Source organism: Tamandua tetradactyla, chromosome 7 (assembly GCF_023851605.1).
Source record: "Tamandua tetradactyla isolate mTamTet1 chromosome 7, mTamTet1.pri, whole genome shotgun sequence".
Classification (NCBI taxonomy): Eukaryota; Metazoa; Chordata; class Mammalia; order Pilosa; family Myrmecophagidae; genus Tamandua; species Tamandua tetradactyla.
In genome coordinates this window covers 17,651,857-17,665,053 of record NC_135333.1, presented here as the reverse complement: position 1 = coordinate 17,665,053, position 13,197 = coordinate 17,651,857, and the positions used below count along the sequence as shown (strand labels likewise).

At 38.3% G+C, this 13,197-nt stretch overlaps 1 protein-coding gene across 4 annotated transcripts in view; it reads left to right on the top strand.

Annotated features, from left to right (window-relative positions):
- The window catches only part of SMYD3 (SET and MYND domain containing 3), an 876,127-nt gene that overhangs the window by 599,332 nt on the left and 263,598 nt on the right, over window positions 1-13,197 (top strand). The gene's annotated exons all lie outside the window — the stretch shown is intronic.

Below are 13,197 nucleotides of genomic sequence, written 5' to 3'. Positions count from 1 at the left end.
TATTGCAGTGTTCCATCTGTGCTTTCATTGGGCTGAAAAACAGGGGTTTTGCTATCTGAGATAGGTCAGTGTTTGGCACAGGTTTCCTATTTAAGTGTCTGTTGATTCATGACACCAGAAAGGCTGTGACTGGATTCAGTTTACTTTTTTTGTTTTATTGTTAATACCTATATGTAATTTCTGTTTTTCCCCTACGCATTTATTTCTCTAGAGACACATTCGCCTATACCTTCTTGCATGATTATAAGTAATATATTTGTATATATTTTTTTGATTTTTAACTTTTTTTATTGTATAGTATAACATATATATAAAGTAAAGAAATAAAAAGGCAATCGTTTTCAAAGCGCTCTTCAACAAGTAGTTACGGACAGATCTCAGAGTTTGTCTACGATCCTCTCAATTTTTCCTCCTAGCTGCTGCATAATATAGGAGGCTAAAGGGCTTAAATATTTTTTTTATCATCACAATCGACTTTCTTTCCTTCTTTTTTTTGTGAAAAATAACATATATACCAAAAAGCTATAAATTTCAAAGCACAGCACCACAATTAGTTGTAGAATATTTCAGAGTTTGACCTGGGTTACAGTTTCACAATTTTAGGTTTTTACTTCTAGCTTCTCTAAGATACTGGAAACTAAAAGAGATATGATTTTTTTTTTTAAGACATTTTAGAAACAGACTTCAATGACTTAACCTGTTGCTTCTGGGCATTGACCTAACTTTAACAAACCCCCAAACAGCAGAAATGAGCTATTTCTCCCTGGTTCTCTATCTATCTTTACTTACTGGAAGTCCTCTCAGAGTAAGTTAGACTTATACATGGGTTGCTTACCACTTCTCAGCTTCCCCACGCATTTTCTAAAAATGTAGGGAAAGAAACATTTCATTATTACCCAAGATTTCAGTTATCACCTAGGATTTCCATCTGAAAATGGGAGCAGGCTCCATCTACCCTTTACTAGAAAGAGGCACACAAGTGTGTCCAGATATTGCATTGCTGACCTATTGTTGTCCACACAGATGATCTCTCCTCTTATGCTTCTCTCACACACACAGTAGTCAGGCAAAATGGCAAGGCATGCTTTCTTATAAAATATATTTTTACTCCAAGTTTAAATTTTACTTTGGGGAATCGTTAAAAATAAAAAAATTCTTTTAGCAATCAGGATATATTTGTGCTTTTAATTCAAACATCAAAAGCACAACATTTTTTAAAAAAAACTAACTAAAAACATTGTAGTAGGATTAATTCCCAAATATACAGTCAAGATTCCCTTTTTTCCTTTCTCTCACCTTTCAAATATCTATTTGTCTTGAGAGTACGTAAAAATTATTCACAGACCACAGGAATGATTAGGTTCTCAAACTCCTAATCTAGTATGGAGGCCAGTTCAATGGCAGACTATAAAGATGCATCTTTAAATAGTTGAGAGATGTATATTTTGTCCTCTAACCAAGGCTACACCCTTAAGCTGGTTCCAACAGATACCCCTAAATTCAATTAAGACATTAGGTAATGATAGTGCATGGCCACTGCCTGGAGAAGTTCTTCATGTTTGAAGAACTTGGCTTCTCTTATCTTTCTTTTTTTCTTTCGGTTTTCATAGAATTCTGTCTGTGAAAGGATTCTGTAATAAGCAAGTGCTTATGTTTTACTTTGTATTCTCATTTTAAAGGTTCCTCTTTACATGGCCATATTGGCTAGTTGCAGAAAACTGGACCCATTGTCCAGGTCTTGCTTTTCTCCACTGATGGTGAAAAGTGGAGCACAGCAGTGCAGTTTTGGTGTTCTTGTTCTTGATTTTAGCTTCACGCCAGTCCTTCAAAGAGGAAGGTAAATATCCCCATTTTAGGTGAATAAACTAATATCTCAGGGAAGATTCCCAAGGTCAGATAGCTGGTTAGTTGAGAAACAGGATTGAATACCAAATCTTGTTCCAAGTGTAGTGTTCTTTCCACAGTTGCCTCCCAGCTATAAGCATTTTCTTCCCTACCATGAAAAAGATTTATGCTTTTGCTGCTGAACCTCAGGGCAATGGGAATATTTTAGGCCCTTGTCAGGCTTACCAAAGATAGAAGAGCTCATATTTGTGAAGCATTCTTTTTTATTAACATTCTGAATGTAACCTTCCCCCTTTTAACTATTTGATTATTCCCTGTTCTTTTAGTTTCTGGTAACATCCACCATCATATGTGTCTCCCCAGGAAACAGTATTTCACTGGCTCCCACCCCAGCTCAACCGTATAGTCCACCCTGTAGCAGGCCCAAACCCTGCACGAGCCTTGCTGTGCACATGTATCTCTGGCCTTCACGGAGTGTCCTGAATGAGGAAGCTGGATGAAAGCCTGGAAAAGTTATTTTGTTTAAATTCTTTCCTTGATGTTCCTTTGGTGAAGGAGCCAGGCTGGAAATCATACCAGAACAGTTGTGTTTCATAGTTACAGTGTAATCGGGAGACTGTAATTCATGGCCATTAAATTGCTTCCTTTGAAGTATGAGAATAACCAGAGTAACTTTTATGGCCTTTTAACCCACAGGATTATAGTATACATGAGTTAAAGTCAAGTGTGTTACGAGCTCTCCTAGGTACCATGACTGGCATAATTCCATCTTAACTGTAGTGCTCATTAATTGCTTTTCATCTGAAAACTGGGGTGAGAAAGGTATCAATGCATCTTTTTTAAATGAAAAAAACAACAACAAATAGATGAAGAGATTGATTATGATAGCTCAACTAAAAATGAGAATTGTTATTTTCTACTGAGTTGTTTCAGGAAAGGTTAGCAGGAAAAGAATTAATATGTATTTCGTATTTTCTAGATAAAATGGGACTGTGGTGACCATTTTGCAAACCTATTTTCATTTAATTCTCACAACAACCCTATAAAGTCAACACTTTCATTTCTATTTTATAGATAAGAGTGAGACAGATTCAAGAAATTAAGTAATAAGCCCAAGGTCGTACAGTAAACTGCAGTGCCTGAATTCTAGTCCTGAGATTATGGTATCACTGCTGGGTTTAGGGGTCTTATGGGGAAGAGACTTGTTTGGAAGCCTTGAGATTATGGTTATAATCTCTGAGCCAAGGTATGTACTTTTGCCTCACCCAATGTTGCCTCCCAGAACTCAGACCTGGGGCCAGCGATAAATCAATAACTCTGCTAGAGCTCCATGTCCTGGCTCATAATATCCCTAGTATAACCATTTGCACAGTGAACCACTGAGATTTACACTATTGTAACTATTCTTCAGTTACAATAGGAATTTAATGGGGAAACTGTGGAGAAAGAAAAGCAGCAAAAATGTACACTGGTATTTAATGAGTATATAAGTGAAATCTTTATACTATAAATATGTAATAAGCTTTTGTTGGTGTTTTATAACACTAATCTAAATATATCTGTAATTTTAAGAGTTGCCTAAATATATATCATTAGAAAAATAGGGAAGATCATTTTATATTGCTAGAAAAGATGCCTCTCTTAAAGGGCAATGGTTTTTACACTGAGAATTTCTTTGATAGCTGAGCTGATTAAGAAAGGGGTGGGGGAATTTTTCAGAATGTGACATGTTAAGTTATGCTCCACTTGTCATGAGAGGAGGTAACCCATAGGACATAATAATTTTTGAATTTCAGTTGTCCATATTCTTTAGTAATATGTCCTCTCACCTGTATTTATGACCAGGTGTATTTACAATATGAACCTATTTCTCAGCAATCCTGGATAGGTCATGACAAGTCCCACCACTCCACTAGGTGGCACTGTAGTAGCATGGATAGATCTGATGCCCCCACTAGGGGTTTGAATAAGTAAGAACAGTGTCTCTCAACTTTTTGTTCTGTTGAGATACTCCAAAGCCTACTGAAGTGTGAATTTGAGCCCTGTAATGTACTAGAAAATTTCCACATTTCTGGTTCCAGTTCCAGTTCTTTTTTTGTGTGTTTCTGCACATCTTCATTTGGTATTTCTTTGCCCCTTTGCCATCCTTTCTTTTATGTCTTCCAATATCTCTTCAGGCCAGCCTACCAATCCTCACCCCACCTTTAACTTTCGTCTTCTCTCCCTTATCTTTAACACCACTTTTTTCTTTGATAGAAGTAGAATACACAGATGTGCATTGGTAAACAGAGATGTTTCTGTAAGACCCATGCAGTGGGACCAATTAAGGAGAGTTCTTTACAAGCAGATGGTGATTTTGCACTTAAAACTAGAGCATTTTCGTATACCTAACATAGTCTTCTAAGTGGGCTAGCCTTGTTGCTTTTCCCCACAATGATGTGGAACTCAGAAATGGTGGATTTGTTTCTAGCAGATACTTTCTTCAGAAAGGACTTTGCCATGGGGGTGTAGAATGTGGGATGGTACAAAGTATCTGTGACTTCCCTGGGGAACATCCAGCATCGAGTTTGAAAGCAGCTTCAAGAGCCTCTATTTCAAATCCCTCATTTTAAAGTGAGAAAGGAGAGATCCAGAGAATCCAGGTCTTCTCCTGGGAGTTTAGTGCTTTTTTCTGAGTAGCTACGAGCTGCAAAGAGGAAGAAAGTTGATATGCAAAGAAAGAAACCATTGTGAATGTTATTTATTGAAGGGTCTGCAATTCTGAAGATTCTGAGGTGACCTCTCTTTGACTACCAACTGCAGGTCAAAAAAGGATCATGAAAACATTTAAAATATTTTCAATTGTCTCCATAAAATGTTAGTCATTGCTGTATGGGATTATTATTGTTTCCATCTTCAAACCACAACATTGCAAAGTCAGGGATCATGTGATGGGAGCAGGCATGTTTCTTAGATTTTGGCAAGGGCAGCTGATGTAAAAACTCTCCATCTCACAAACTTATGATAAATTTCTCATCTCCTTAAGTTTCTAGAATGGAACTAGAAATATTCTCTTCCACATACCTTGAGCAAGGAGAAACTTAACTTCTATATGCTATAAGGTTGAAGATGAGTTGGAAAGAGGAGGTACTTACAGGAATCAAACTTGTAGTGAGCAGATATGTTTCAACTTGTCATGTTTTTCTCTTTGATGAAATTCACATCTATTAAAACGTTTTCACTAGTCCGAAGCAACTCTTTCCAAGATGTCATTTAATTCACACTAACATTACAATGAAGCAGAAATGGGGTTAAAGCTTAGGTGAGTAGGTTCACAGGAGATGTGTGGAACTGGCCCCCATAAGATCCTAAATGAGGTTCTTGTCTGGTGGCCTCAGGAGTATCTTTTGTTTTAACCTTGCTCACCTCCTCTGTCAGATGTGCAGGACAATGGCCCCATTTCATAAGACGTGGGTGAAAGCCCACCATTTTGTTGGTGGGCTTTTCTTTGTTTCACAGAACTTTGAAAATTAAGTAAATGTTAGTCAGGTGAAAAAAAGCAGTCTTTAAGTTGTCTAGACATTCAATTTGTGTAGAGTATTTTTATAAGAAATGCACTCTTTGTGTTTTCCAACACTATAAAATCATAAACCAAGATATGAATCTAACAAATACTCACTGATACTGTGTTATGTTAGACACTGCTCTCTACCTTCCAGAAGCATACAGTTTATTAGATAAGATGAGCTCAGTGACTAACCATTGATCAATGTAAGGCCTTTAGGTCTCTGTTATCTTGGTTAGTGAATAATCTAGACATGCAAATCCCTGGTAATTGCTTTGACTATGTTGCAAAATAAAGGGTCATAGCTTAAATGTATATATGGTGGTGGCATGTTGTGGGGGTTGGGGGGTGGGAACAAGGAGGAATTATGGCCTGGACTTGTGTTCAAAGAGGGTTTAGAGGGTCTGAGAAGTTTCCTGTTTTCTTTAGTGTGGCGTATGGTTGCTACTATGAGTCATCCTAGAGAGAAGTGGAGGGTGGGAGCCCCTACAGATCACAGACCACTGGGAGAGAAAGGAAAGAAGTACTATCCCTCTCTATTATCAACTCCTATTTCCTTTTTCTCCTTTCTCCTCTTTCTTCTTCCCATCTCTATAGGGAATAATAACAAAGAACTGACACTTCTCAGTGTCCTACCATGTGTCACATCTGGCTGGCTTGAGGGTAGGAAACAGGGTGAGGCAGAAGTATTGAGGTAGCTGTTTGTGTGGCTACATCTATAGCCTGGCAGGTGCAAGGCATTCATAGGAAAAACAAGCACCTCTGTCTATATATCAAGATCATTATCAAGAATTTCTTTCTATTCTGAGGAATTAGGCAAGAGAAAATGTATTCAGTCAACTATTATTGAGTGTCAACCAGGAGTCATGAACAATCATGCCTTATCTCATTTCACTTTGATAACAATCCTGTGAAGTAGTTATAATTTCTTCCATTTTATAGCAGAGGAGCTAGGATTCAAAACAGTAGATCAATTAGCCAGCACATCTCCTGGTGCCTACCAGATAGTTAATAAATGCTTGCTGCTTGCTAAATGAATAAGTAAATAAAATAAGTGATTGATCCAGATTTTATTATGTCAGGTCCAGTGCTCTTTCTGTTTCATTCTTTGTCTTCCTGGGAAAGACTTGGGAGAGTCTAAAAGATCCCATAGTATCATATGCTATTTATTCAACAGTTAATGTTTGTTTCTGACAAAAGGGAAACATGATGGTTTCATTAGCTTTTATCTGTCTCTTTTGCTTTAGTTAGCCTATAATTATTTATGTGTTTATCCTTAACCTCCTTTTATTTTTTTTTTTTTTGACTCTCTCTTTAAGTATTTTATACTGAGAAATAGCTTATCTGTTAAAACTGTAGACTCTGTGGCAAGACTGCCTGGGTTTAAATCTAGGCTGTATTACTTACTGGCTGTGTGACCTTAGATAAATTACTTAACCTCTCTGTGCCTCAGAATCATTAACTTTAAAATGGGAATAATAGAACCTATATAAAAGGCATTGTAAGGATTATATGAATTAATATATGTACTGTACTTAACGTAATTCCTGATATAAAGTATTATATAAATGTGATTAATACAGTGATCTTGTTAATATTATCATTATCCTATATGTTTTTTCTACCTTTGGAAATGAAATTTATGACAATGGAGTGTGCCATTACCGCATATTCTCTTAATAGAAATATGAATATTAAATGAAATGAAGTAAACTTATTAAAATTGAAGACATCAAACTATATTTTAGATGTGAGTCCCTAGTTAGGTGACTGCTTTAGAATTAGTTATTCAATGAGAATAATGTCTCTGTAAGAGCTATCAGATTCAAAGCCATGCATGTTCAGAAAGAGAAGTTTCCTGTACTTTTTACCCAGACCTAATGACCTCCCTGCCTTTCTCAGAGCTGGTTAAAAGATGGATGGCATATTGCCTCATTAGGGGCTGTTAGCAGGAATACACCTTCTCATCTTCATTTCTCTTTTGATGAAACACAGTGAACTGAGTCTTAGAAGAGCCAATCTGTGAATGTACATTTTTTGGAATTCACTTGTTCACAGGTGTTGGCAGTCTTGGCCCAGCTCCAGAACAACTTTTTCCCTGGAGGAACTCCATGCTTTGGATTTCCTTGTCTATAGACTGTTCTTGTCAAACCTTTCAGCTGGGATCAGTGAGAGGTTGGTTTGTCTGAGAATTGCCAGAATAATGCCTACACATGACCTCTTGTCTGAGTGTCTGCCAGAGAAAGATATTATCTCTTTAGGGTAGTTTAGGGCTTAAAGATATTCTTGGTAAAGGCTGTTCCCTTTCCCAGCAGTTCTGATCATTCCTTGATTTGCAGAGCCTGCGTCCTCACCCCTTCCCTTTGTACTTCCTCTTCTGCCCTCACGTACTCACATTTGGCTTAAGTTGTGTCTTGTTTCCTTGTTGCTGTTGGAGGATCTGAGGTTCTGGGGGAAGTTAGGAATCATGAAATATGGCTGCAGCTCTTGCTCTTGCTGTGTCATTTGCATAGCGGTGTGACCAGAGAAAGCTCTTTATGGCACAGTGCCTCCTCCCGCCCGCCCCCACTCCCTGCCCCAACCTAAGTCTTGGTTTCTTCAAGGAAAACGATCTTTACCATAATTGTTTCATAACCAAGATTAAACAAGATCATGTGAGATGAAGTATGGTTCTAATTAGAAATATTTGTTGTCATTAGTAATGCCTATCAAAAGCTTCTTGAGAAGAGTAGGTCTCATAATACCACAAATTCTCATAGAATAAGTTCAATAAATTCCATCAGAAAGAAGGCACTTGCCCTTCTGATTTTGCATGAAGTCCATTCTCCAGGGACCTTCCAGTGACACCCCTGCCCATTGCCTTTAATTAACACTGACATGATTCAGTCACCCTGAGATGTCTTAAGACATCTGTCTTTTTTTCTCCTGTTGTTTTTGCTTCTCTATTTAAAGGGTACTCCCCATTTTTGGTATCATTAAATAAATTCTTTCAGTATAAGGCCAGTTTGTCATTTCATTGATTAAAGTCTATGCCCTGAACTGAGTTCAGAAGCCCTAGGAGAGTGAGAGCAGACTGCGATGCACCCGTGGAAAAATACTCCATATGCACATCCCCAGAAACAGACGCTGTAGTGTTGTGCACCAGCTGACACAGTCTCAGTGCCAAGTCATGAATCAGAATTTTTTTGGGTTGTAGGTCATGGCAGGGTTTTAGAATTTGGGGCAGATTTTTTCACACAAAGCACAGAGACATCTTGCTAAAGATTAGGAAGGAGCTAGAACAAGTTTAAATCTGGAGCTGACAAATAGGTCCCTTTTCTTTCCACCTTATTGCTCTCCCATAGACATTGAACAAACTGTCTCTGGAGGTGTCCTCGGTTTGGATGAGAGCACAGGAAAGCCAGCCAACCCTTGTTCTACATGCTGTACTTGAGTTGTTTGGGGCTCTCAAATACTGGTTTTGGCTGTATGTGTTGAAGTGATCCCTAGTTTATATTTCATATTTGAAGTTAAAGTTCTTGTGTCTTCTATCGGTCAACAATTGTTAGATATTTATTGAATTCCTACTATATACCTAGACCTCTTTGAGACTCATGGGATACATTAGGTAACTAGGGAGACAAGACTCTGCTCTCATGGGTGTATGAATTTGTTATAACATCCTTAAGTTGTTAGATCACAGTACCTAAAATAAGACCGATGTGATTAGTTCTGAGTTGTGCAAGCCCATGAACACTACATAGAAAAGATGTCCATTCATCATGACACATTGCACCCCTAATCCCAGCCAGCTGGTAGGCCAGTGTGGGCTATTGGTCATAACTGGTATAGTGAGGTTATGAGCTGCTTTAGGCTGTTGGTCACCAGTTTTCTAGCAGTATTTAATTGAGCATCCTCTATGTGCCCAGCAGCATACAGAAAATTCTTTCAGAATTTATGCCCCGCCAATTCTTATCATTAGAGCAGTGCAATGTAGGTATTTCTTTTAATCAAAGATGATGGATCATTTTACTTGAATGTAAAAATGTATTAAACATTTATTATATTGAACATTGCTAACTTCCAGACAGATATTAGATGTTGGGGAAATTGTAATGGGTATAAATCCCAAAACTTCAGTGTCCAGGAAATAACACATTTCTTCCTATAAAGTTGCCAAATTTCTGATTCTGGTCCCTCTTTCCGTTGGTATGGTGGAAAACAAATCTCCCCATCTCTAGATTCTGGCATCATCCTCAGAACCAAGTTGTTAGGGGATTAGGTCAGCTCATCCTGTCCCATCCCTGAAGGTCTAATGGCTCTCTGATGCTTCTTGCCACTCATAGGACTCAAGAGTCTCATGGGAAGTTGCCTGTGACTCTGTCAACCGAGATCTTCCTTCCGGGGAAATTTTAGTACCAGAATGACAATGCTACCCAGAGTCAGGGCCGAGGCCCTTATGCCTTTGGATCTTCAGGGCTCACTGGTCTCTTCCTCACTACTGCCCTCTCCCTTCTCATATTTTGCTGAGTTTTTTTCTCTGCACTGCTACTTACCACCCCGAGGCATTGAGCAGAGTCTGCTCTGGGGGAGAAAAAGAAAAAGAAAAAGGGACTGCAGGGTGAAAAATATAAATTAATGTGTCAAATTAATGAAATACGAATTAATGTTCAGCCAATACAGCCCATATTGTGTAATCGGTAAAGATTTACTAAACATGTTTGTATAAATTATCTATTTAATTCTCATAGCAATAGTAAGAGTTTTATTACTGTTCTGTCCATTTTTCAGATGAATAAATAGGGTTAAGTTAAATACTTGTCATATGAGTGGAAGTCATACAGTCAATAAATGAAATAATGGTAGATTTAGAGTTTAGACCTAGTTGTTTTTACTCTGGCCCAGTGAGCTTTCTGCAGCACAGTATTTCTTTCCCATTTGCCTTGAGGCTTATGAATCCACCTCTGATATGTAGCATTAACAAGCATAACAGGTTGTTTAGTAGGTAGCCATCAAAAAAAAAAAAAAAAAAGTAAATGGTACCTTTTGTTTATTTATTTATATTTTAAAGACTTTAATTTTTATTTAAGTTAGGTTTTTCCTGAGTCCTTTTTACATCATCTTTTTTTTTTTTTTTTTTAAGTTTCTGGATCTTTTACTTTCTCTATCCCACTCTATACCACCTAGTATTTTGATCTCCCTATGGATGGATGATAGAGGAAAGTCACTAGTGAGTTAAACAACATATCTAAATGCATAAAACCTTGTTTTATCACTAGGATTTCTTCTCCATTTCTGAAATGAGGCAATAAATCCCATAGGGAAATATAACTCCTGCCTCAATGTGGAAGATGACAGGGTGGTGAGGAAGCAGCTAAAGCTTTGGGTTGTGAGCCTCTAACTCCATGATGTACCCAGAGAAAGTGCCTGTTACAGAAGACAAGGACAAGGAAAGAAAGTAAATCCGAAGGGCTGATGTGAAGAGACTGTAACCTTCTGTTCTAGTCTGCTAGCTGCCGGAATGCAATATACCAGAAACACAATGGCTTTTAAAAAGGGGAATTTAATGAGTTGCTAATTTACGGTTCTAAGGCCGAGAAAATGTCCCAATTAAAACAAGTCTATAGAAATATCTAATCTAAGGCATCCAGGGAAGATACCTTGGTTCAAGAAGGCCAACAAAGTTCAGGGTTTCTCTCTCAAGTGAGAAGGCACATGGCGAACACAGTCACAGTTTCTTTCTCAGCTGGAAGGGCACATGGCAAACACGGCATCATCTGCTAGCTTTCTCTCCTGGCTTCCTGTTTCATGAAGCTCCCCGGGAGGCGTTTTCCCTCTTCATCTCCAAAGGTCGCTGGCTTGTGGCCTCTCTGCTTCTTGCAGCTATGTCATTCTGCTCTGCTCTCTCTGAATCTCTCATTCTCCAAAATGTTTCCTCTTTTTTAGGACTCCAGAAACTTATCAAGACCCACCCAAATGGGCGGATACATGTCGTCACCTAATCCAGTTTAACAACCACTCTTGATTGGGTTATATCTCCAGGGAGATGATCTGATTTCAGATCCAAACATATAGTATTGAATAGGGTTTATTCTACCTTTATGAAATGGGATTTTGATTAAAACATGACTTTTCTAGGAGACATACATCCTTTCAAACCAGTACACCTTCCCATATCCCCTCTAATCTGCCAGCCCATCCCAACAGTAGCTTAATAATAAGAAACCCCAGCTGCTGCCCATCATTGTTGTGTGTCTTTACCCTAAACTTCTGTTCTCTCAACTGACTTCTCTGCTTTCAATTTGTTGGAGCAATCAGCTCATGAAATACACAGGAGACATCTGTAGGAAGGTATAAATAATGATAATCACAGAGTAGTTTCTAAAGTATAGGCTATAAAGCACTTAATAATGTAGGCAGATTTTCCGTGGGTTTAAGAATGGACTGCAATATCCACTTTAGAATTTCTACTTATACTTGGGAAGTATAACGGTAAGGGAAACTATTCTGACATTTTTTTGAAAGGAAAAGAGCAGCCAAAATTCAAGTTGAGAAAAAGATGATGGACCAACTAGGTCAGACAAGTCCTTTTGTATTGCTCTCCGTACCTTAGAATTAAATTATTTTCCAGGTATTTGTAGTGATTAACTATGTGTGATTTTTTCATTTTGGATAAGCCTCTGTATGGAATATCAGATACTGTAATTTACTGCCTGTATTTGAACTGAGTTTTTAAAATATGGTTTATTTGAAAATTTGATATTGCTACTGATTTTATAAATGCTTTATTTTCTTGCATTAGTTCTATGTTCTGTTATAGAACCAGTTGAACACAGTGGCTCAGAGCATGGATTTAGGTACTAAACCACCTAGGTTCAAATTCTAACCTCTCCTTAACTAGTGACACAACTTTGGGCAAGTGGATAGGCCTCTCTGTGCTTCAGTCTCCTCAGCTATCGTATGGGGTTGAGAACATACCACCTTATAGGGCTGTAGTGACGAGTAAATGAGTTAAGGTGCAATGCTTCAAAGAGTGTCTGCCTTGTGGTAGTAACAGGAGCAGCAACACAACTGCTTACCCAATGTTAGTAATAATTGGGACTCCATTCTCATTTTACAGTACTGGAAACTGAGGACTTAATGTACTAGGAGCTGTTACAAGAGGGTAGCAGATCTATTACTACTACAGACCTCATGGCCACCATGCTAGAGTATTCTTATGATACTACATGGCTTGCCTTGTTGAAATGTTTTGGAAGAACATGGTGGGATAGCTAGCCTCCAAGATGACCCTAACAGTCTCCTCCCCCTGATATTTACACCCTTGTATAGTTTCCTCCCACATTGTACCAGAGTTAGTTTGAGCTTTAGAATATAACAGAAGTGGTGGTATATCACTTCTGAGATTAGGTTCTAAGAGACACTGTGGTTTCTGTTTGGTTCACTTTCTTATTCTCTTAGACTCTGGGAGAAGCCACCTGTCTTGGTGTAGCAGCCCTTTGGAGAGGCCCACTGCCTTAGTTTCCCAGTTGCTAAAACAAACACCATACAATAGTCTGGCTTAAACGATGGGAATTTATTGATTTACAGTTTTGAGGTTAAGAGAAGTCCAAAATCAAGGCACCAGCAAGCTGATGCTACCTACCCAAAGACTGTGGTATTCTGTGACTGGTGCCTACAATCCGTGGGTCGTTGGGTTTCTGTCACTCATGGTAGAGCACATGGCATCATCTCCTTTCTGTTCAAGGTCCCCTGGACTTCTAACTTCTGTTTCTCCATGTGACTTTCTCCTTCTGTGGCCTTCTCTAAAGGGCTTACAGTACTAGAAT